Source organism: Gorilla gorilla, chromosome 13 (assembly GCF_029281585.2).
Source record: "Gorilla gorilla gorilla isolate KB3781 chromosome 13, NHGRI_mGorGor1-v2.1_pri, whole genome shotgun sequence".
NCBI lineage: Eukaryota > Metazoa > Chordata > Mammalia > Primates > Hominidae > Gorilla > Gorilla gorilla.
Window position 1 is genome coordinate 79,288,743 of NC_073237.2, and position 23,766 is coordinate 79,312,508.

Consider the following 23,766-nt stretch of genomic DNA (forward strand, 5'->3'; position numbering starts at 1 on the left):
CTTTATGATGACAAATAAGACTAAAAGAGACACAAGTGGGCATAATCAACATTCTCTTATCATCTACAATTTTTGCAAAGTTTTTCAGCTGCATCCAGGGTGACATTCTAACAGAAACTGAATTTTACACATGCCAAATTAATATGACAATAATTAGCCACTGAACAACCTCTGGATAGGAACAAGAGGATGAAAAAGTTATTAGAATCGGTCATTAAATATACTTTTTATGAATAGTTTCTTGAATTTGACCCTCAAACTTACCTTAGCCCTGACATATCCACACTCTCCCCTCCCCTATCAGAGTGAAAATGCAAATTGAACTTCTTAAGTACACATTTTGAAGACATTTGATATAATGTCCAGACTGCAAAAAATGAAAACATTGGGGAAAAAAAAAAGCAAAAAAGAGGGAAAGATCTAAAGACATCTGAGTTTCATTTTGAGATTATTAGAGAAATAATCCAGAGAATTTTTACAGCGTTATCATCGTCATGTGTATTTAATAACGAGGTGAAAATAATCATTATCTTAACCTCTAGCACCAGAATTACTCATGTGAGGGAACCATCTGTTTTGGATAATACCATGACACGTTAATTTTGCTCACAAATGAACTAGAAGAGCCTGAATTAACATTAACCAGGTAGGAGGGAACAGCAGCCCAGGAAACAGGGAAGATGGTGGGGAGAAGGAGACATGAGAACTAACTCCACTCCAGAATTTGTTAAAATCATGGACAATTTTGATCCTCTTAAGCAAATGTTTACCTTTATTTCAGAGTCAAAAAGGCCTCTTCTGGGATAAGGGATCTCTGTATAACCTAAATCACTAGTTCTCAAAGGATAGTTCCTGGGGCAGCAGCATCATCACCACCTGGGAAATTGTTAGAAACTTTGAGGTCTCACCCTCAACCCACTGAATCAGTAACTCGGGTGTGGCTCACCGTGTGTGTTTAACAAGTCCCCCAGGTGATTCTGATGCAGATAAAACTTGAGAATCACTGACCTCATACAATGGTTTGCAGCTGTCAAAGTAAATTAAAATGGAGGCCAGGCCTGAAGAACCCCTGAGCAGACAAAGCCAGTTAGGCTTCATAAGTGACCTCAGCCTTCCTTGATTTGCAAATATAAGCAAAACTTACCTTGAGCTGTTTCTTGTAAACACCTCTATTAAACAGAAATGAGGCTGGGCACAGTGGCTCAAGCCCATAATCCCAGCACTTTGGGAGGCCGAGGCGGGTGGATCACCTGAGCTCAGGAGTTCAAGACCAGCCTGGCCAACATAGTGAAACCTGTCTCTAAAAGATATAAAAATTGGTCGGGCGTGGTGGCGTGAATCTTTAGTCCCAGCTACCTGGGAAGCTGAGGTGGGAGAATCATTTAAACCCAGGAAACGGAGGTTGCAGTAAGCCAAGATTGCACCACTGCACTTCAGCCTGGGCAACAGAACTAGACCCTGTCAAAAGAAAAAAAAAAAAACAGAGAAAAATGAAACTTCAGGCTAACCAATCAGAAGCTGCCAATTAACTTATAGCTATAGTACTAGGAGTTTCCCAGCAGGATAAGGTAACTATATTTGCATTTCTCTAATGATCATTGATATTCAGCTTCTTTTAATATGCTTTTTGGCCACATATATGTCTTCTTTTGAGAAGTGTCTGTTCATATCCTTTGCCCACTTTGTAATGCAGTTGTTTGTTTTTCTCTTGTAAATTTGATAAGTTCCTTATAGATGCCAGATATTAGAACTTTGTCAGATGTATAGTTTGCAAATATTTTCTCCCATTCTGTAGGTTTCCTCTGTTGTTTCCTCTGTTGTTAGTTTCTTTTGCTGTGCAGCTCTTAAGTTTAATTAGATCCTATTTGTCAATTTTTGCATTTGTCGCGATTGCTTTTGGTGTCTTTGTCATGAAATCTTTGCCCATTCCTAGGTCCAGAATGGTTTGCCTAGGTTGTCTTTCAGAGTTCCTATAGTTTTAGGTTTTACATTTAAGTCTTTAATCCATCTTGAGTTGATTTTTGTATAGAGTGTAAGGAAGAGGTCCAGCTTTAATCTTCTGCATATGACTAGCCAGTTAGCCCAGCAAAATTTATTGAATAGGGAGTCTTTTCCCCATTGCTTGTTTTTGTCAGCTTTGTCAAAGATCATAGATGTGGGGCCTTTTCTGGGCTCTCTATTCTGTTCCATTGGTCTATGTGCCTGTTTTTGTACCAGTACCATGACGTTTTGGTCACTGTAGCCTTGTAGTATAGTTTGAAGTTGGGTGATACCACACACTTAACCAGAACTCTAAGAACTCACCCACTATCAAGAAGACAGCACTAAACTATTTGTGAGGAATCCGCCTCCATGACCCAAACACCTCCCACCAGGTCCCACCTCCATCATTGGAGATTACAATTCAATATGAGATTTGGGCAGGGACAAATAGCTAAACTATGTTAACAGCCTTGCGATATGATGATCAAAAAAATACTCATGTCAGAGAATCATCCTCAAAGATCCCATCAACCTTAACAAATTATATGTCTAAACAACAAATTATATGTCTAAACAACAAATTGTATGTCTAAACAACAAATTGTATGTCTAAACAACAAATTGTTTAAAATAAGTGTATAGGTAGAAAGATTACAATTCAATATGAGATTTGTGCAGGGACAAATAGCTAAACTATGTTAACAGCCTCACGATATGATGATTAAAAAAATACTCATGTCAGAGAATCATCCTCAAAGATCCCACCAACCTTAACAAATTATATGTCTAAACAACAAATTGTTTAAAATAAGTGTATAGGTAGAAAGGTTAAAAATCTCATTAAGCAATATTTTTAATTTACCACTGGTTGGATTTCCTAAAAATAATTCGGAATAAACAAAATCCCTATTCAGTACCACATTTGTGCCCTCCAAAAGCATGAATTCCTCTGTCTATCTAAAACTCTTCTGTTAGGCTAGTTACCAGGTTTCAATGCAAAAATTATGGAACTGTAGGAGGACAGGTGAGAGTGGAGAACAGGAGGAAAGTGAAAGAAATGAGGGGAAGTAGATTTGTAGCAAACATATTTCCACTTCCCAGACCTGTTACATAAAGGAGACAGTCATGCATCACAGATGGTAAGAATGGAAATGTAAGAGAGTTCCATACAGATATGGCTGTGCCAACATCAAAGGCAAAGGAACTTTCCTGGTTAAATCCTAAGTATGATGGTCTTTGCCCCACCCCAGGTGATAGAGCCAGATAGTATATGTGGCCCGCACACACTATCAAAGATGGCCTGGGTTAGATTTTGAACATTTCACATAGCATACTAAGGAGGGTACTTCATAAAGCTAACAAGAGCATGGAAAACTTCCAAGGACTTTCCCTAAAAGAATTATTCAGGTGTCAGTAATAGAACACATGTATCTAGTAAGAAATCTATGCCTCTCAATGTTAAAAAAATTATACATACACAAAACATTTCTTTCCCCATCTTTAAAATGGACATTTTCTTTAACTTCTGTTAATAACAGAAAAATTTCATGGTACTATCTATAAGTACTGAAATTCTGGTATCTCATTAGGTTCCAGTGAGTCATTAGATTGGTGCAATCCAGGAAATAAATGTTCCCTGCAATCATTATGAAAATACAAAATTCTTCATAATGAGTTTACTTCAACTGAGTAATACTAAGTAGTTTTTGTTTTTTAAAAAATGTTAGTAAGAGAAGGGATAACCACCTTTTCTTAAGTTAGCAATATGAGTTTATGTACAATAAATAAAGCATATTCTTTGAAATAAAGAAAAACTCAATAGCATTAGGAAAATACTAATGCCTAACAGAGTGCTCTCTGTGTTCCAAGCCACTAAGACCTTTCCTGTATTAGCTTACTTCATGCCCACAATGATCCTCAGGCAGGTGCTATCATCCTCATGTTACTGATGAGGAAACTAAGGCACAGAGAGGCTTGATTAACCTATCCAAGGTCACACCGACAATTAAAGAGCTGGGACCTGGACCAGGGACTCTGCCTCCAAAGTCCACATTCCAAAGCAATTCTTCTTTTCAAAGTAAATGAAACAGATGATTTGGACTTGTGCAAGCATGAAATCAGTCTTTTTCTGAACATTTTAGTTAGAAAACATATTGTTTTGTACAGAAAAAAAGTAATCTGCCTCTCATTCTTGATAGTCTGTTAGTAAATGAGTAGACATGACTCTGGTTTTTGTTTTGTTTTGTTTTATAATTGTTCCTGTTCATTTCTGGCCTGAAAAATAGTATAAAAACCTTGTGATGGCACCACCAGATGGAGACACTGGTTTCTATTGAGCATTTTCATGAACACAAGAATGATGTTCCACATTTTCTTCCAAGGAAACAAATTCCCTCATCTGAGGAAGACCACATAAGGAAAGGTTTTATATATCTTGTAATACATTTCTCTCAAATGATTCAACCACCGTTGGAAGTTCCCATCACTTTTAGAATAGAACATTGTTTTCTTCATAACAGAGTAAATCCTGCTAAACTAGGCCAGCCGGGTTCAAGAGGTACCATTGCTCCGAGAGTTTTAGTAAAACAAGGAGATACCAGCATCTCCAAGTACCTGTCATGTATTTACCAACATGATCACCTCTCCATAAATAAAACTCCTGAAGTACAGGCTTGGGTACAATAAACAGTGCAATGTAACTGGTTTTGAATTCACATTTCAGTCAATTAAATGTTTTATTTAAGACATGTAAGTAAAATATAAATGGAAAATACTGAGGAGGCATAAATCAGATAATCCTATAAAAGAGTCCCAGGAGAGCCAGCAAAAATGGGGATGTTGCCATAGTTACCAGGAAATGTAGCCTAGACACCCAGCGTCAGTAAGAGATTGAAAATGTGGCAAAATAAGCTCTTAAGGCTGGGGTCATTCTCTTCTCTGTACTTTAATTAGTATGATCTTGGCCCTTGGAACCAGGCCAGGATGGAAAAAACGATCCTCGTTCTGCCGGTTGCCAATAATCCGTACTTAGGAAGTTTTCTCTCTGCAACCTCTACTTCACATCAACGTAATTAGAGAAACAGCCTCCTTCTAAAATGAAGATAATTTCCTAATTAGAGAATGAACCTGACCTATCTATCACTCATGGAAGCCCACTACCATTGGTATCCCAGGGAGAATGATGGTTCTAGCTGAATAACAACGCTTGATTAGCCCTACATCACCCATGGGAGCTACTTTTATCTCAGCAGATGAAATCAGTAGTACAAATCTAACTGGTTTTATCATTTGCACCAGCACACCCTATACCACTTTTTTTCATTATATTTCAGTCAGATTTAAAAGTGAAATTCAAACATTTGTAGGAGACTGATCAAAGGGATTACAACAACAATTTTTTATCCAGATAGTCCAACATGCAAGACAAAAAGGAACAAAGGCAGAAAGAGAGAGAAACAGAAAGGCAAACTTCAAACTGTAACAGGGTTTAAACACAGACAACAAGTTAGGCCTACATTAAAATAAGACTACAAGGCTACAATGGAGTAAATATATTATGTCTCCCTTTCTATTTGTTTTGACAGTTTTTCTCATATAAAAGTTTATTGGACTCTGACAAGTTTACTTTCTCTACCAACTGTTACATAAATTATGAAGGAGGTAATGGACAGAACTATTATTAGAAAGAGGGATGACACTGGTGAAGTAGAAAACAAAGGTAGAAGGTTGTCAGTCTGATAAATCTAATATAAGATCATGTGCCCAGTGATCTGTAAGTATAGAGACACATATCTGTAGCAAACATACCTGTAGTAAATGAGCAAAAAATACATGGGTAGTTCGAATTCATACCTATCCAATATGGCCCTATTTTTTCCATTCAGATCCATTTCTGCATCCTCTATCTAATATATATGTAGTACCACAGCAAGGAACCAAGAACAATTGTTATATTTTTTCTAGAACGTCAGTTGGTTACACATTACAATTCTGCCCCAGAGCAGATGAATTCCGTAAAGGGGTTTGTCTGTGACTCTCCCAAATTGGTAAATGGTCTATGGCCATACTACCATGAACACACCTGATCTCATCCAAACTGGTAAATGATTGTCTTATATATTATCTTTAAGAAGAGATTTTTCAGGTTTAAGAATGTATGTATCACTATAACACATTTTGAAACGCATATATTTTGTACACATTCGACCATATTCTATCATAAAATGTACTCAATATATCAAGAAAACACGAGAATCAAGTGAAAAACTTTACATAAAATGATATACTTGGACAAATATCTACAAAATATTTCAAAAACCAAGCATCAGTATCATCATATGTATAGACTACTTATGAATCTGTGAAACAAGATGTACATTTCAACAACAAAAGAGACAAAAAACCCACATATATACACACACGAAATACAAAAGAAATTAAAAATGTAAAATGCCATTAAGAATACTAAAATTTTTTAATGTCAAGAATCATCAGCAAAACCATAAAATAAGACACCCCCTATGTAATGCTGGCTACATATTTAAGGGAACCCTGGATTTTCTTCTGGTGTAACAAGATAGGCACTTTCATACACTACTATTAGAATAATAAACTGGTACAGCCTTTCTTAAAAAAGCTTAGCAATATTTATTGCAATCCTTAAAAATGGTAAGTTCATAACTTTTGAACTAGTAATTCTATTTCTAGGGCTTTATACCAATGAAACAATCAAAGATGCAAATACCTGTGTACAAGGATATTTATTAGCATGTTATTTTTACTAACTAGAATTCGAAGAATCTATAGGTTCAACAACAGGATAATACACAAATAAGTTATTTTATATTCATATAATGGAATATTATGCAAGCATCAATATATTTTTGAAAAAATGATGGATAACAAGAACATGGTATAAGTCTAGATGTAAAAGACACAGATAAAATTGTACTTACAGAATGATCCATACTTAAGTCTACTGTAATAGTGCCATATCTTTTTATCTTATTTCATTATGATAAAATATTTATTTTATTACAGTAAGTTTAAAATGTTTTATTTGAAACATTATGAAGATCCTAAATTAGTAATCAGCACACTTTCTTACAGGTAGTAAATATTTTAGTCTTTGCAGGGTTTAATTTATATTTAATCATAGGCCAAGAGGCACAATCAAAAATGTTATATAGCTTCTTATATAATTATTTAAAATATAACCACTTCAAGTTGTAAAAAGCAGGCAGCTGGCTACCGTTTGCCAACTCATGTCTTACACGAATTAACTTGGAAAGGTCTCAAGTAGTTTTCTGACTCAAAATGTCCTATTTGGTAGGTGGGAATAATCATACCTGCACTAAGCACTTCAAAGGATTGTGGGGGCGACTTGATGCATAGGGAAGCTATTGGCAACTGTAAACTGTTAAAAAATATATCACAATGTGGGACAATTTGCTCTCATCTGGAGTTCCTTTTCCTTTCTCCCACCCGTCTGTATCCTGCTGGTCCTTCAAGACTATCTGAGGTTAAACTCTTTTCCAGGAAGACACCCCCACTCTTAAAGCTACGTCCATTTCTTTCATCTTCACGTATGTATGACATTTAGATTTTGCATGTGTATATGATTTTTTTTCTCAAATTAAAGGATCATTATCTTGAGGGAGGAACTTGTCTTGGATATTTTTTCTATCCCTCACTGCAAACATCTCATCATAATTGTTTTGAACTTATTATACATTTAAAATATGCTCATTAAATTGAATGACAGGAGCTGCATTGCTACACCTAGTTCAGGAATACTCGGCTTTGTGATTCCAGGAAATGAACTTAACCACAAAGCGGTCCTTTATTTATTTGAAATTTTAAAAAGATATATCCCAGTAAGAACAAGTAGGTACACGAACATCATTCAATGTTCTCAGGAAAACAAAATTGCTTCCAGTAAGCCACAGCCATCACCATACCCACCCACTTTACTTCAAACTAAAAATAGTAATAGTAATAATACCTAGAAGCCAGGAGGCCATCAACTTCTTATAATCAGTCAGACATTAATTCTCTATAAATTCAGTTATTCTAAACCATTATCATTTTATAGATATAAAATCTCAATGTCTGTGACATGAAATCATTCAAGCATTATAAAAAAGATGTTGCTGGTGGGACACAGTGGCTCACGCCTGTAATCCCAGCACTTTGGGAGGCCAAGGCAGGTGGATTGCTTGAGCTCAGGAGTTCAAGACCAGCCTAGGCAACATGGCAAAACCCTATCTCTACCAAAAATACAAAAATTAGCCAGGCATGGTGGCTGCACACTGGTAGTCCCAGCTGCTTAGGAGGCTGAGATGGGAGGATCACTTGAACCTGAAGATTGATGCTGCAGTGGGCCCTGATTATGTGACTGCCCTCCAGCTTAAGTGACAGAATGACACCCTGTCTCAAAACTATATGGCCGGGCGCAGTGGCTCACACCTATAATCCCAGCACTTTGGGAGGCCGAGGCGGTGAATCACCTGAGGTCAGGAGTTCGAGACCAGCCTGACCAATATAGTGAAATCCCATCTCTACTAAAAATACAAATGTTAGCGAGGCGTGGTGGCATGCACCTGTAGTCCCAGCTACTCGGTGGGCTAAGACAGAAGAATCGCTGGAATCCGAGAAGTGGAGGTTGCAGTGAGCCGAGATTGCACCACTACACTCTAGCCTGGGTGACAGAGCAAGACTCCATCTCCAAAAAAAATAAAAAATAAAAAAAGTTACAAATCTTCAAACAGTAACTAATGATGTGCATGTGACCCTTCACACTGCACACATTCTAAACTGAGACCTCCTGTGTGTTCTTCATTTCATTATTTTTATCTTTAAAAAAACTTTCAGGTGGCTTTGGCAAAGAAGATGCTTTAAGCAATCAATTAAGAATTATCACCTAGTGGTGTACAAAATGTGCTAGGTGTTATGCGTATGTGAAGAGGTAGAATTAATATCTTAAAATCAGAGACCATGTATTTAGAAGCTTCAACTATTTGGAAGAGATCCAAGAATAAGATAACAAGAAGAAAAATAAAGATCGTAGATTCATTTTTTTTATAAGGAAGCAACTCAGCTCAAGAACATATTTGTTAAAATAAATATCCATAAAGGGGCTGGATTTGATAAATGGGCTCAAGCAGAAACCGTCTGGAGGTCATCAGTGTCCTACTCAGCAAGCCAGAATATTTATACTGAACAGTTCTCAATGTATATTAGTAGTTATCTGATGCATAACAAGTTACCCCCAAACCTTACAGCTTAAAACCATAACTATGTTTTATATCAATTTATCTAGATCAGCAGTTTGGGTCCAGCTTAGCTGGGTGTCTCTGGCTCAAGGTGCTTCACAAGGTTGAGGTCAAGTTGCTGTGGGGGCTGCAGTCTTATCTAAAGGCTCGACTGAGGGAGTTTGTTTCCAAGCTCCCTTACAGCGTTGGCAGCAAGCAAGCCTCAGTTCCTCACTGGCTGTTGGCTGGAGAACTCAGTTCCTCAACATTTGGGCCTCTTTATAGGCTGCCTGAGTATCCTCATGAGAAGACTGCTTGCTTCTCCCAGAGGAAGTGATGAGAGAGAGAGAAAGAAGAGAACAAGAGAGGGAGAGATAAATCAAGCAGCCCAGGATGGAGCCATCTATCACCTAATCTCAGAAGTGAGATACCTTCACTTCTGCTGTATTCTTTGGTCTCACAGACCAATGCTAATACAATGTTGGAAGGAACTACACAACGGTGTGAATCCCAGGAGTTGGGGATCATTGGGGCCATCTTGGAAGTTGGCTGCGAAAAAGGATAACTGTGATAGAATATACAGAGCCACTTAAAACAAGTATTTTATCACATTTTCTGATTTCCTTGGGACTTGAATACCCAATAAGAAAGAAGTAGATGTGTCTGACTATTAAAGGGTGGGGATTACAATAGAAGCTAGATTATAGGGAGGAATGGTAGGGACATTGAAGACAAAATTGTTAAAGTTACCTTGCTGTGGACTGAATTGTGTCCCCCAAATTTGTATGTTGAATCCCTAACCCACAGTGTGATGGTATTTGGAGTTGGAGCCTCTGGGGGGTACTTGGATTTAGTGAGGTCATGACAGTGGGAGCCTTCATGATGGGAGTAATGCCTTTATCAGAAGAGACACCAGAGAATTTGCTCATACAAATGTTCTCTCTCTCTCCTCTCTCTCCTCTCTCTCCTCTCTCTCCTCTCTCTCTCCTCTCTCTCTCTCTCTCTCTCTCTCTCTCTCTCTCTCCTACTGCCATGTGAGAACACAGCTTGAAGGTGGCTTCCAGCTTTAGGCAATTTTGGTAGTTGATGTTTTTCTAGGAATGTTTCCATTTCATATAGGTTATCTAATTTCTTGGCATGTGATTGTTTACAGTTTTTTTAATCCATTGTATTTCTGTAGGGTGGGTAATGTCCTTTCTTTCATTCCTGATTTTATTGAGTCTTGTCTATTTTTCTCTTGGCCAGTCTAGATTAAAGATTTGTCAATTTTGTTAATCTTTTCAAATAACCAACTTTTGGTTTTATTCATTTTTTCTATTGTGTTTCTATTCTCTGTTTCATTTACTTCCACACTAATATTATTTCCTTCCTCTGCTAGCTGTGGGTTTAGTTTGCTCTTCTTTTTCTATATTCTCAAAAGTAAGGTTAGGGGACTGATTTGAGTTATTTAATATATAGAATAAATTCTCTTCTGCACACTGCTTTCACTGCATACCATAAGGTTTGGTAAGTTGTATTTTTATTTTCATTGATCTCAAGTTATTTTCTGATTTCCATTGTGATTTCTCCTTTGACCCATTGGTTATTTAGGAATGTGTTATTTAATTTCCACATATTTGTGAATTTCCCTTATTTTAGTTTCTAATTTCAACCCATTGTGGTCAGAAAACATACTTTGTGTGATGAATTCTTTTATATTTATTGAGATTTGTTTTATGTCCTAGTATCTGGTATTTCCTGCAGAATGTTCCATATCCATTTGAGAAGAATGTGTATTCTGCCATTGTTGGGTGAAGTGTTTTCTCTGTATATTTATATCGATGTAGATATCTATATATCTCTATATATAAATATAGTCATAGGTATCTCTCTATATATTTATATATCTAGAGTTAGATATATCTATATCTCTTATCTATCTATATACACAGAGATAGAGATAGATAGATAGATAGATAGATAGATAGATAGATAGATAGATACACAGATAATATGTGAACTATCTTGGTTAATAGTGTTGTTCAAATCTTCTGTTACCTTGCTGATCTTCTGTTTAGTTGTTCTACCCATTATTGATAGTGAGGTATTGAAGTCTCCAATCAATATTGCTGAATGGCCTATTTCTCCCATAAATTCTGTCAAATAAGCTTCATGTATTTTGGGCCTCTGTTGTTAGATGCAAATATGTTTTTAAGTGCTGAATATTTTTGATAGATTGACTCATATTATAAAATGTCTTTGTCTCTAGCAAAAAATTTTGTCTTAAAGTCTATTTTGTGTATATTACTAGCTACTAATTACAGTTACTCCTACTCTCTTTTGGTTAGTGTTTGCATGGTATATCTTTTTTCATCCTTTTATTTTTAATTCATTTTTTGTCTGAATCACAAGTGAATCTCTGTAAGAGATACCATAGAGTTGTATCATTTTTATCCATTATGCCAATGTCAGCCTTTTAAGTAGAGATTTTAATCCATTTACATTTAAGTTAATTACTGATAGATAGATGTTATATGTGCCATTTTGCTATTTGTTTCCTATGCCAAGTGATTTTTGTTCTATTCCTTCATTACAGTCATCTTCTGTGCTAGATATTTTCTAGTCTACCATTTTAATCCCTTGTAATTTATTTTACTATTTTTTACTTTCTAAGTAATTGCTCTAGAAATTGCAAGTAACACAATTCTTGTTAAATAATCAAGTTCAAATTAATACCAATTTAATATTAATAGTATACAAAAAAATTGCCACTAAAAAGCTTTGTTCTCTTGCTACTTCATGCTTTATTGTCACAAATTACATCTTTATAGATTTTGTTCCCTTGACATATATTAATAATTATTGTTTTACATAGAGTTTTAAAAATAAGATAGAAATAAAAATGAGCTATAAACAAAAAAAATTTATACTGTCTTTTATATTTACCTATGTAGTTACCTGTTCTAGTGCTCTTTATTTATGTTGATTCACATTACTATCTAATATCCTTTAATTTCACCCTAAAAAGCCCCTTTAGTGTTTTTGTAGGGAAGATCTGCTAGTAAAAAACTCTCTTGGCTATTGTTTATCTGTGAATGTTTCAATTTCTCTTTCATTTTTAAAGGAGAGCTTTACCAGATAGAGAAGTCTGTCGATCTTTTTCTATCAACACTTTGAATATGTCACCTTACTGTCTTCTGGCCTCCATATTTTGATGAGAAATCATTTGTTAATCTTACTGAGGATCCTTTGTAGGTGATTTGTTGTTTGTCTTGTTGGTTTCAAGATTCTTTGTCTTTGAGTATCAAGAGTTGATTGCAGTTTCTCTATATGTGAATCTGAGTGTACCCTACTTGAAATTTATTGAGCTTCTTGTATGTGCAGATTAGTTTTTCATCAAATTTGGGACATTTCAGCCACTATTTCTCCAAATACTCTTCCTGATCTTTCTCCTGTCCTTCTGGGACTTGATAGATAGATAGATAGATAGATAGATAGATAGATAGATAGATAGATAGATAGATGATAGATAGATAGATAGATAGATAGATAGATAGATAGATAGATAGATAGAGATAGATGTAGATATATAGATATAGATAGATGCATATGTTGGTCTGCTTAATGGTGTCCCACAGATGACTGAGGATTTGTTCATTTTTCTTCATTCTTTTTTCTTTGTCTTCCTCAAACTTGATAATCTCAGTTAACCTATCTTCGGGTTCATCAACTCATTCTTCTGCATGCTCGAATATGCTGTTGAGCCCCTCTAGTGAATCTTGCATTTCAATTGTTATACTTTTCAATTCCAGAATTTCTATTTTTTTAAATAATTTTCTTTATTGACATTATTTCATGAGACATTATTATCAGATTTTTCTTTAGTTTTTTAGGCATGGCTTTATTTAGGTCTTTTAACATATTTAAAATAGCTGATTTAAAGTCTTTATCCAATGAACCCAATGTCTGGGATTCCTCCAGGATAGTCTTATTGTTTTATTGACTGCTTTCTTTCCCCTGTGTGTGTATGAGCCATACTTTTTTTTTTTTTGAGACAGAGTCTTGCTCTGTTGCCCAGCTGGAGTGCAGTGGTACAGTCTTGGCTCACGGCAACCTCCACCTCCCAGGTTCAAGTGATTCTCCTGCCTCAGAGTCCTGAGTAGCTGAGATTACAGGCATATGCCACCACACCTGGCTAATTCTTGTATTTTTAGTAGAGATGCGGTTTCGCTATGTTGGCCAGGCTGGTCTTGAACTCTTAACCTCAGGTGATCCTCCCACCTCGGCCTCCCAAAGTGCTGGGATTACAGGTGTGTCACTGCACCTGGCCCATACTTTCTTGTCTCTTTGTATACCTTGTAATTTGGGGTTAAAAATTGGACATTTAAAAGTATATAATATGGCAACTCTGGAAATCAGATTATCTTCCCTCCCCAGAGTTTTTGTTGTTGCTGCTTTTAGTTTTTACTGTGTTCCTTATTTAGTGACTTCTCTGGAAAAATAATAATAATTATTATTATTATCTTATTATTATTATTCCAGAGAATAATAATAAAGTTCTATATTATCTCTCACGTATGACCACTGAAGTCTCTGCTCAGTTAGCTTATGGTTAGCTACTAATTGGACAGAATGTGCCTAAAATATCTAGAACCATTAAATCTCCTAATATTTACTGACAGGCTCTGTGTATGTATTGGGACATGCTTTCAACATTCATCCAGCCAGGTGGTTTTCAACTCTGCTTTAACTTCACTTTCTACTTGCAAAGAGTCTCAAGATCAACCAGTCATGAGTGTTTGGTTTTTTCTCAGGTATTTGCTGTGCACGCACACAGCCCTATACCTGCACACGACCTTCCATATTTTTAGGGATATACTGGAGCTTTCAAAGTCCTTATGGACATCTAGCCAGGTGCAGTGGCTCACCCCTGTGATCCCAGCACTTTGGAAGGCAGAGGCAGGTGGATCACTTGAGGTTAGGAGTTTGAGACCAGCCTGTCCAACATGGTGAAACCCCATCTCTACTAAAAATACAAAAAATTAGCCAGGCATGGTGGTGCGCACATGTAGTCCCAGCTATTAAGGAAGCTGAGGCAGGAGAAACACTGGGACCTGGGAGGCAGAGACTGCAGTGAGCCAAGATTGCACCACTGCACTCCAGCCTGGATGACAGTGGGAGACACTGACTGAAAAAAATAAAAATAAAAATAATTTTTTAAAAAATAAACTCGTTATGGACATCTAATTCCTCAGCCTTTTCTTTTGAGATTTTTGGTCAGTGTATTGTTTGCCCCAGCTGTTATCCATTGCCTCAAGTAGCTGTGACATTAAAACATTCAACAAACAATCCCTGGGAAGAGGATTTTAGCTCTACTCAGTTTGAGTGAGGTAAAATAATGACTAGTCTTTTGAGTGGGGTCTTCCAGGGAATTACCAGACAGTCAAACAATGGCAATTCTTTGGGAATGAATTGTTTACTGCTTCCATCAGTACCAAAATTTTGAGATGTTATTTTTAAGTGGCCACTGAGCTGGGGAGGGAGATGGGACTAGGGTAAGTTAAAAACAATAACTACAAAGCTCACTGTTCTTACTAAGATCCAGCTATGTTACATTTTTATATTCTTTTTCATTTCTTCTTTTTATTATTTTTTTTTTTGCTATTTATCTTGTTTTTTGCATAAATGCCCCAAGGAGTGCTGCAAGTCAGAGTTCTGAAAAAAGTTGATTCTGGCTATTTTTTCCAGTTTTTTAATTGCTATGATGGAGAGGGATATTTTTGAAGGACCTTACTCTGTCATTTTCACTGACCCATCTTGTAAAGCTTCAGTTATCATGAAAATCTTCAAACGTGAACCAATTATGTCCCTCCAAATTCCAGATAAAAATGTGCTGTAGTATTGTGTCTGGAATTGGTGGGTTCTTGGTCTCACTGACTTCAAGAATGAAGCCATGGACCCTCGCGGTGAGTGTTACAGCTCTTAAGGTGGCGCATCTGGAGTTTGTTCCTTCTGATGTTCAGATATGTTCAGAGTTTCTTCCTTCTGGTGGGTTCGTGGTCTTGCTGGCTCAGGAGCGAAGCTGCAGACCTTTGCGGTGAGTGTTACAGCTCTTAGAGCGGCGCGTCTGGAGTCGTTTGTTCCTCCCGGTGGGCTTGTGGTCTCACTGGCTTCAGGAGTGAAGCTGCAGACTTTCACGGTGAGTGTCACAGCTCTTAAAAACAGTGTAGACCCAAAGAGTGAGCAGTAGCAAGAGTTATTGCAAAGAGCGAAAGAACAAAGCTTACACAGTGTGGAAGGGGACCGAGTGGGTTACCACTGCTGGCTTGGGCAGCCTGCTTTTATTTTCTTATCTGGCCCCACCCACGTCCTGCTGATTGGTAAAGCCGAGTGGTCTGTTTTGACAGGGTGCTGATTGGTGCGTTTACAATCCCTGAGCTAGACACAAAAGTTCTCCACCTCCCCATCAGATTAGTTAGATACAGAGTAAGGACACAAAGGTCCTCCAAGGCCCCACCAGAGTAGCTAGATACAAAGTGTCCGATTGGTGCACTCACAAACCCTGAGCTAGACACAGGGTGCTGATTGGTGTGTTTACAAACCTTGAGCTAGATACAGAGTGCCGATTGGTGTATTTACAATCCCTGAGCTAGACATAAAGGTTCTCCAAGGCCCCACCTGAGTAGCTAGATACAGAGTGTCGATTGGTGCACTCACAAACCCTGAGCTAGACACAGGGTGCTGATTGGTGTGTTTACAAACCTTGAGCTAGATACAGAGTGCCAATTGGTGTATTTACAATCCTTGAGCTAGACATAAAGGTTCTCCACCTCCCCACCAGACTCAGGAGGCCAGCTGGCTTCACCCAGTGGATCCCGCATCAGGCTGCAGGTGGAACTGCCTGCCAGTCCCTCGCCGTGTGCTCGCACTGCTCAGCCCTTGGGTGGTGATGGGACTGGGCCCCGCGGAGCAGGGGGTGGCACTTGTCGAGGAGGCTCGGGCAGCACAGAAGCCCATGGAGGGGGTGGGAGGCTCAGGCATGGCGGGCTGCAGGTCCCAAGCCCTGCTCCGCGGGAAGGCAGCTAAGGCCAGGTGAGAAATCAAGCGCAGCCCCGGTGGGCTGGCACGGCTGGGGGACCGAGTACACCCTCTGCAGTCGCTGGTCCGGGTGCTAAGCCCCTCATTGCCCGGCGCCAGCAGGGCCGGCAGGGCCGGCCGGCTGCTCTGAGTGTGGGGCCCGCCAAGCCCACACCCACCCGGAACTCCAGCTGGCCCGCAAGGGCCGTGCACAGCCCCGGTTTCCGCTCACGCCTCTCCCTCCACACCTCCCTGCAAGCTGAGGGAGCCGGCTCTGGCCTTGGCCAGCCCAGAAAGGGGCTCCCACAGTGCAGCGGTGGGCTGAAGGGCTCCTCAAGTGCCGCCAAAGTGGGAGCCCAGGCAGAGGAGGCCCTGAGAGCGAGCGAGGGGTGTGAGGACTGCCAGCATGCTGTCACCTCTCAGTATGAGATAGCATTTTAAATGTATATTCTACAGAATGATAGCTTCATAAATGTTAGTTGAAAGTCCCATAATCAAGTAAGTTATAAAACACTGGGTTGAAAAATGTTTAACAGACTTCTTTATTGCAAGACTTCTCGGTAATTTTGATATATGGGTCATCTATTATAAATCTCTATTCAGAAGATAATATGCAACATTTCTCAAATTTACTTAACCATGAAACTATTTTTTTCCTTCAGGGTGCTTTGTGGAACTGGTTTTCCAGTGATTGAAATGGAAACATACTATCATGAGATGCCATTCCTGTTCCACAAGATCCTATAGTTTATACTTGCACTGTCTAATATCATAGCCATTAGCCATATGTGGATCTTGATCACTTGAAATATGTCCACCTGAATTTAGATGTGCTATAAATATGAAATACCCACAACATTGTGAACACTTAGTACAAAAAAAGCATATAAAAGGTCTAATTAATATTGTTTATGTTGATTATATGTTAAAATGATAATATTTCAATTAGGTTAAAATAAAATATATTATTAAAATTATTTTTCATGATTCCTTTTTTAATGTAGCTACTAGAAAATTTTAAATTATACATGTAGATTGATTTATATTTCTATTGAAAATACATTTCTAGAGACTTCCTGGGAATTTCTTCTCATTGTCTGAAACCAGTTCAAAACCTGTATTTTATTTATCAACTCTAGGAATTTACAGATTTGTTTCTTTGTCTTTTAAAAGTCAGGCGTATATAATATCAAAGAGAGAACTCATTAGATTTCCTTAATGTTAAGTTTTCTTTTAAAAAAAATTCTAATAATCAGCACATGACCAAAATACAATGAGGGTATTTAAAAAGAAGAGTCTGGATAGTGTACAACTCCTGCTCTGGGGTTGGCACTTCCAGTTATTAAATGGGAAAATGATACCTAATTACATATTGGTGTTTTAACAAGGGACCTGGCTAATTAACATTACTTACAGGAATGACATACACCCTGGTAGTGATTCTTAGGCTACTTGTTTCTCTTGTTTCTCATATTATAGTTTTTACTTTACTCAATAATAATTAAGGTAGCCTCATGTCCAAGCATACGTGGGAATCTCCCTCAGACTGGTGAATGTAGGGTCCCTGGAAATTACTGCAGTAATCTCCATTGGAAGAGAGGCCTATTAGTTCCAATATCCCGGGAAAGGGCAATTAGGACCCTTATGGTTTGAGAATTTAAAAGGAGATGCTACCTGGGGAGGAAGAAAGATGGCAGTTCTGGAACCACTAGTTGACAAGTGCCAGACCAGTTGTAATCAGTCAACTAATATACTAGAAGGTAGCTGTATAAGAGAATTAAGGAATAAAACACCAGTAGTTACAGTCTTGATATCTCAGTCTTGGGGCACACTGCTTGGAACTGAGATAGTGAGATGAATCTCAACAAACCCAGTTGGCTCAAGTGACGCATCACTGAAGCAGGGGACTCTGGAATCTGGTGAATCATGAATCTTTACCATCACCCCTATGGCAGCAGGAAGCAATGGCAGTAGTGGACTACTGAGATTTCAGTCTCTTCACTTGGGTGAAGCTGGATAGACCCCTCCCACCTTAGACTGTGTTGCCCCAAGGGATCTAGTATAATTTAGTGAGAAGGTAAACCAGAGAGGAAGAAAATGGATTTCCTATAAATGAAGCAGAAATTGCTTAAGTAAACAATTAATTATGAAAGTAAAGAAATATGACCATATTTTAATTTGAAGTTTATAGAGCAGTTCATACCAGACTATACAAAATACCTGATTTGTATATATTCCCCTTACAAAGTAACCCTCTTTACAGTTGAGTGAATAAATCTCCTTCCTTCATACTTGCATTTATCATGTATTTTCTCTGTTTAGGAATCTATAGATGTTCCTTTGGCCTATCTTATCATAGTCTACACTATAGACTCACAGGTGCCCATAAAATGATAAAATGAAATGAATAACTAATTCATGATCCCTTTTCTTAGAGCAACCAGATTTTTTAAAAATATATAATCTGTAAGTTTCCTACCCTCTTTTGCTTATCCCTGTAGAGCTCAGGTCCACATACTTGAGCTGGTGACAGCTCCATGCCAGCACATGGATTCCTGCATTGGTAATCTGTCAGCAACCACTCACATTGAGATACCTAGAGTGTAAGTAAAAAGGACTTAATAGAGGCTTTTCACAAGTGGGCACACTTAGCTTCCCTTCTCCTATCTGTAGAACAAGAATTGGACAACTAGCTGAGAGGACGCTTCAGTGGAGTTTGCTGTTATAAAGAAGAAACATACCAGTGCAATTCCAGTCACATTGTGCCTTGTCCCAAGTCTCCCTTTTCTAAGCAAGAAAAGAATTCTGTTCTCTATCCTCCCCACATTTGCTTGGACAAACACCAGGAGCTCTAAATATCTAGAGAAGTTTAGCCTTCCCTAGATTTTCACAGAATTTTATGATCCTAACAGTGATCTAAGATTACAAGAATGATCTAAAAAAAGACATTAAGGATAATATAAACAAGATTTCTATGGGCAGAGTTCAAATAAAACTGAACAGACCCACCTTTGCTGGCATCTGGTTAAGATGCTTACGCATGAAAAAGCACCTGAGGGCTCGCAGATTAGTGCTGATTTCCACCAAGCTCATGACTGTTACTTGAGGACAGGAGCTGAGGAGCAGGTTGTCCAGTTAAGGACACTGTGTCACAGTGAGATGGGTGAGCTGATCCCTCACCTACAGGAGGAAACAAGGACTTGTTTTCTTTTTTTTTCTTTTATTATACTTTAAGTTTTAGGGTACATGTGCACAACGTGCAGGTTTGTTACATATGTATACATGTGCCATGTTGGTGTGCTGCACCCAGTAACTCATCATTTAACATTAGGCATATCTCCTCATGCTATCCCTCCCCCCTCTACCCACCCCACAACAGGCCCCGGTGTGTGATGTTCCCCCTTCCTGTGTCCATGTGTAGTTATTGTTCAATTCCCACCTATGAGTGAGAACATGCGGTGTTTGGTTTTTTGTTCTTGCAATAGTTTGCTGAGAATGATGGTTTCCAGCTTCATCCATGTCCCTACAAAGGACATGAACTCATCATTTTTTATGGCTGCATAGTATTCCATGGTGTATATGTGCCACATTTTCTTAATCCAGTCTATCATTGTTGGACATTTGGGTTGGTTCCAAGTCTTTGCTATTGTGAATAGTGCCACAATAAACATATGTGTGCTTGTGTCTTTATAGCAGCATGATTTATAATCCTTTGGGTATATAGCCAGTAATGGGATGGCTGGGTCAAATGGTATTTCTAGTTCTAGATCCCTAAGGAATCGCCACACTGTCTTCCACAATGGTTGAACTAGTTTACAGTCCCACCAACAGTGTAAAAATGTTCCTATTTCTCCACATCCTCTCCAGCACCTGTTGTTTCCTGACTTTTTAATGATCGCCATTCTAACTGGTGTGGCATGGGCAAGGACTTCATGTCTAAAACACCAAAAGCAATGGCAACAAAAGCCAAAATTGACAAATGGGATCTAATTAAACTAAAGAGCTTCTGCACAGCAAAAGAAACTACCATCAGAGTGAACAGGCAACCTACAGAATGGGAGAAAATTTTTGCAATCTACTCATCTGACAAAGGGCTAATATCCAGAATCTACAATTAACTCAAACAAATTTACAAGAAAAAAAAAAAACAACCCCATCAACAAGCGGGTGAAGGATATGAACAGACACTTCTCAAAAGAAGACATTTATGCAGCCAAAAGACACATGAAAAAATGCTCATCATCACTGGCCATCAGAGAAATGCAAATCAAAACCACAATGAGATACCATCTCACACCAGTTAGAATGGACTTGTTTTCAAGTTCTGGTCTTTCTGCACACAGAGGACAGGGCAATAAATCAAGTGTGCTAGAGGCATGATATGAATTTGTTCAGATGAGTTAGCATCGTCATCATCATCATTGTCATCGTCATCATCGTCATATTTATAGTTCCCAGTTGAGAAGTGCCTAAGTATGCCTAGATAGGCCTTTTATAGGCACTAGTTCTAGTGCTTACAATAGTCCTATAAAATAGATGTTATTTCTTATTTCTTACAAATAAGAAAATTGTGAGTCTGGGAGTTAAATATCTCATTGAGGTTATCCCTAAGTAAACGACAAAGCTACAGTCAAATCTAGGGCTGATAGCTCCAGAGTCCATACTGAATGAACTTTCGGTTGAGAACTAAACTAATAAGAGTCAGTCATCTTATGCAAGCAACCAGGTTCTCTATTAATACAATCAGCAACTAAGAGAGACTTGATAATACTAGCCAAGTCCATTTTATATGGAGTTGGCTGTAAGATTCTAAGATTAAAAACAAGTTTAGGTCTAATAGGTTTCATTTACAATTATTATTAGAATAAAATGAGTTATAAAACACTAAGAAATTGAAGTGTTATTAAAAGATCAAAATATACCAAACTGGAAGATTATAAACATAGGAAAAATCAAATCTAACCTATGATTAATCCCATGATTTTATGTGATTTTTCCGCTTAGTTTAACTACTGTTTACTATGTTTATAATTTTAACCCTCATGTTTATGACTACTTTCTACCCTGTTGACAGAAAGATTTTATCTCCCTAATATCATTATAATCATAAAATTATTAAGTGCCTAATTGCAACTAAGATGATGTATTAGTCCATTCTCACACTGCTGATAAAGGCATACCCAAGATTGAGTAATTTAAAAAAGAAACAGGTTTAATTGACTCACAGTGTCACATGGCTGGGGAGGCTTTACAATCATGGTAGAAGGCAAGGAGGAGCAAAGTCACATCTTACATGGCAGCAGGCAAAGAGGGAGCTTGTGCAGGGAATTCTCATTTATAAAACTATCAGATCTTGTGAGTCTTATTCGCTACCATGAAAACAGGAAGGGAGAAAACCCCCCATGATTCCATTATCTCCATCTGGCCCCACCCTTAACACATGGGGATTATTACAATTCAAGGTGAGATTCAGGTGGCGACACAGAGCCAAACCATATCAGATGGTTCTAGGAACTGAACACAGACCCAGATTTTTCCTCTCATAATTTATAATAGAGCAGGATCTGAGAATAGTGGCTTATTGTAGATGTACACACCCACAGAGAAAGGATAATCAAATCCTCTATATCCTTCATCCACCCTGACATCTATCTCTGTCTTTCCATATATCTATATTTATTATATGTTCTATCTATCCATATATCTATGATGTCTCATTATTATGCTGTAATATTCCCTGTACCTGTTATAGTCTGATTTAAGTGCACATATATATACTTATGCTCTCTACATAAGTGACTACAAAAGCCCACTTTTAAAACCTTAAACTCCAAAGGCTGAAAAAATCTCAAGGGCAAAGTTAGCATGTTTTTCTTCCATGATGACTCTTTTAAGAACTTATTGAAAAGCTTGGCATTCAGAGAACATCACAGAAAGGGTCTGATGTTCCAGGGCATAAAAAGATGGAAAATCATAGGCGAGATCCTGTTCACCATACCGTGTTAAGCTAAGTTATTTTCTCATATACTCAGGTGATCCACCCTTTAAGGTAATTTTATGTAAGAGAAAGTCAAACTTATATAGCAGGCAAATCAAGAAGTAGCTATTCATTTTACAAATAATTTGAGGCATAGTTCCAAAATATAGCAAGCCCTTACTCAGTAGTTAAAATGAGACTTGATTCACAAAATTTCAATTTATACATAATTTGCTATGAGATGGTCTTGATGACCTGGTCTCAGTCTAGTCCTCAGCACACATTTATGAAGCACTGACCTTGTCCCAGGAACTGTGCTTTGCTTGGTGAGCAGCACCTGGAGCACGCACAAAGATATTTTGGGGGCAGCCTCTAAATTTGTGAGCTTGCATACATTAGTGCCAGAATCTGCAGAATCCCCATTGGAAAATAAAAATCAGAGAGTCATGGAAGTGCTTATCCCATATTATGCTTAAAGTAACTAAGTGACCTCAAATATTACGGTGATACAGCACTTATGAAATCAGATGCAAATAATTTAAGCAGTAGCACAGCATCCATCATCTTATTTAAGATATCAAGCAATCCAACATTATGTACATATTGTTAATTTAAGAGTTTTTCGTGCATTAAAAGTGAATGTCTAGAAATTGAGTAAGATTAAGCTACTGTTGCTGTGTGTTTGCAGTTTTGAGTGAAAACAGACTAAGAATGAGACTTTATTTCTTCCCAGAACTTTGAGCTTGTGAAAGACTTTCCCAGATATATCTAAATACATCATCTAGCAAGCTGAGAACAGACTTTCAACTTTTAATGAATAACATCTTTCAAGTATATGACATTTCTATTAAAAAGAAAAAGAAATATAGTATTGTTCTCTCATTGCTTCTTCAGAGAGCATTCAAGGCAAGAACAGCTCAGAGCCCAAGATGAAGCTAGTAAAAGATAAAACTGAACTCATAAAATTTTTCATTCAGCTGCTTACATCAGAACATCTTTTCACTGGCTTTCAACCAACCAGTATCACAAAGCTTACAAAAGTTACATGGTGATCATCTGTTCTCAGCCAGAAATACTCTCCACTCTAAATTCACAGAACATTATGTGAATCGATATTCAATTTATGAAAATCAGCCCATCTCATTGTCATATCATTTTTAACTAATCATATTTGGAAGGAGAAGTATACCCCCTCTCCTTCCATACAGAAGGAAGTCAATGGGATTTCATGATAACAAATCGGAAAGCCTGGTTCCATGCTTGCTAGCTTTGTGACCTGTACCATACCTCTTGCAACTCCTAGAACCTCAATCATTCTGCCTGCAAATTGGAGATGCTGCTACTTCTGACACAGCGAAGAGAGGAAGTTAATGAAATAATATTATAACAAGTGCCTTGTACAGTTCCTGGAACATAGAATGGGCTCAATAAATGATAACTATTATCATTGTTATTATCTCTTATGTTTTTCATAGTTTTATTGATTCCTGTAAATGT

General features: G+C 37.7%; 1 long non-coding RNA gene across 1 annotated transcript in view; it reads right to left on the reverse strand.

Moving 5' to 3' along the window:
- The window catches only part of LOC129524638 (uncharacterized), a 143,187-nt gene that overhangs the window by 3,296 nt on the left and 116,125 nt on the right, over positions 1–23,766 (reverse strand). Inside the window, exons 4-5 of the long non-coding RNA XR_008668513.2 lie at positions 19,302–19,472; positions 18,772–18,888 (exon numbers count right to left, since the gene is read on the reverse strand). This is a non-coding gene — a long non-coding RNA (uncharacterized lncRNA). The remainder of the gene's footprint in view (positions 1–18,771; positions 18,889–19,301; positions 19,473–23,766) is intronic.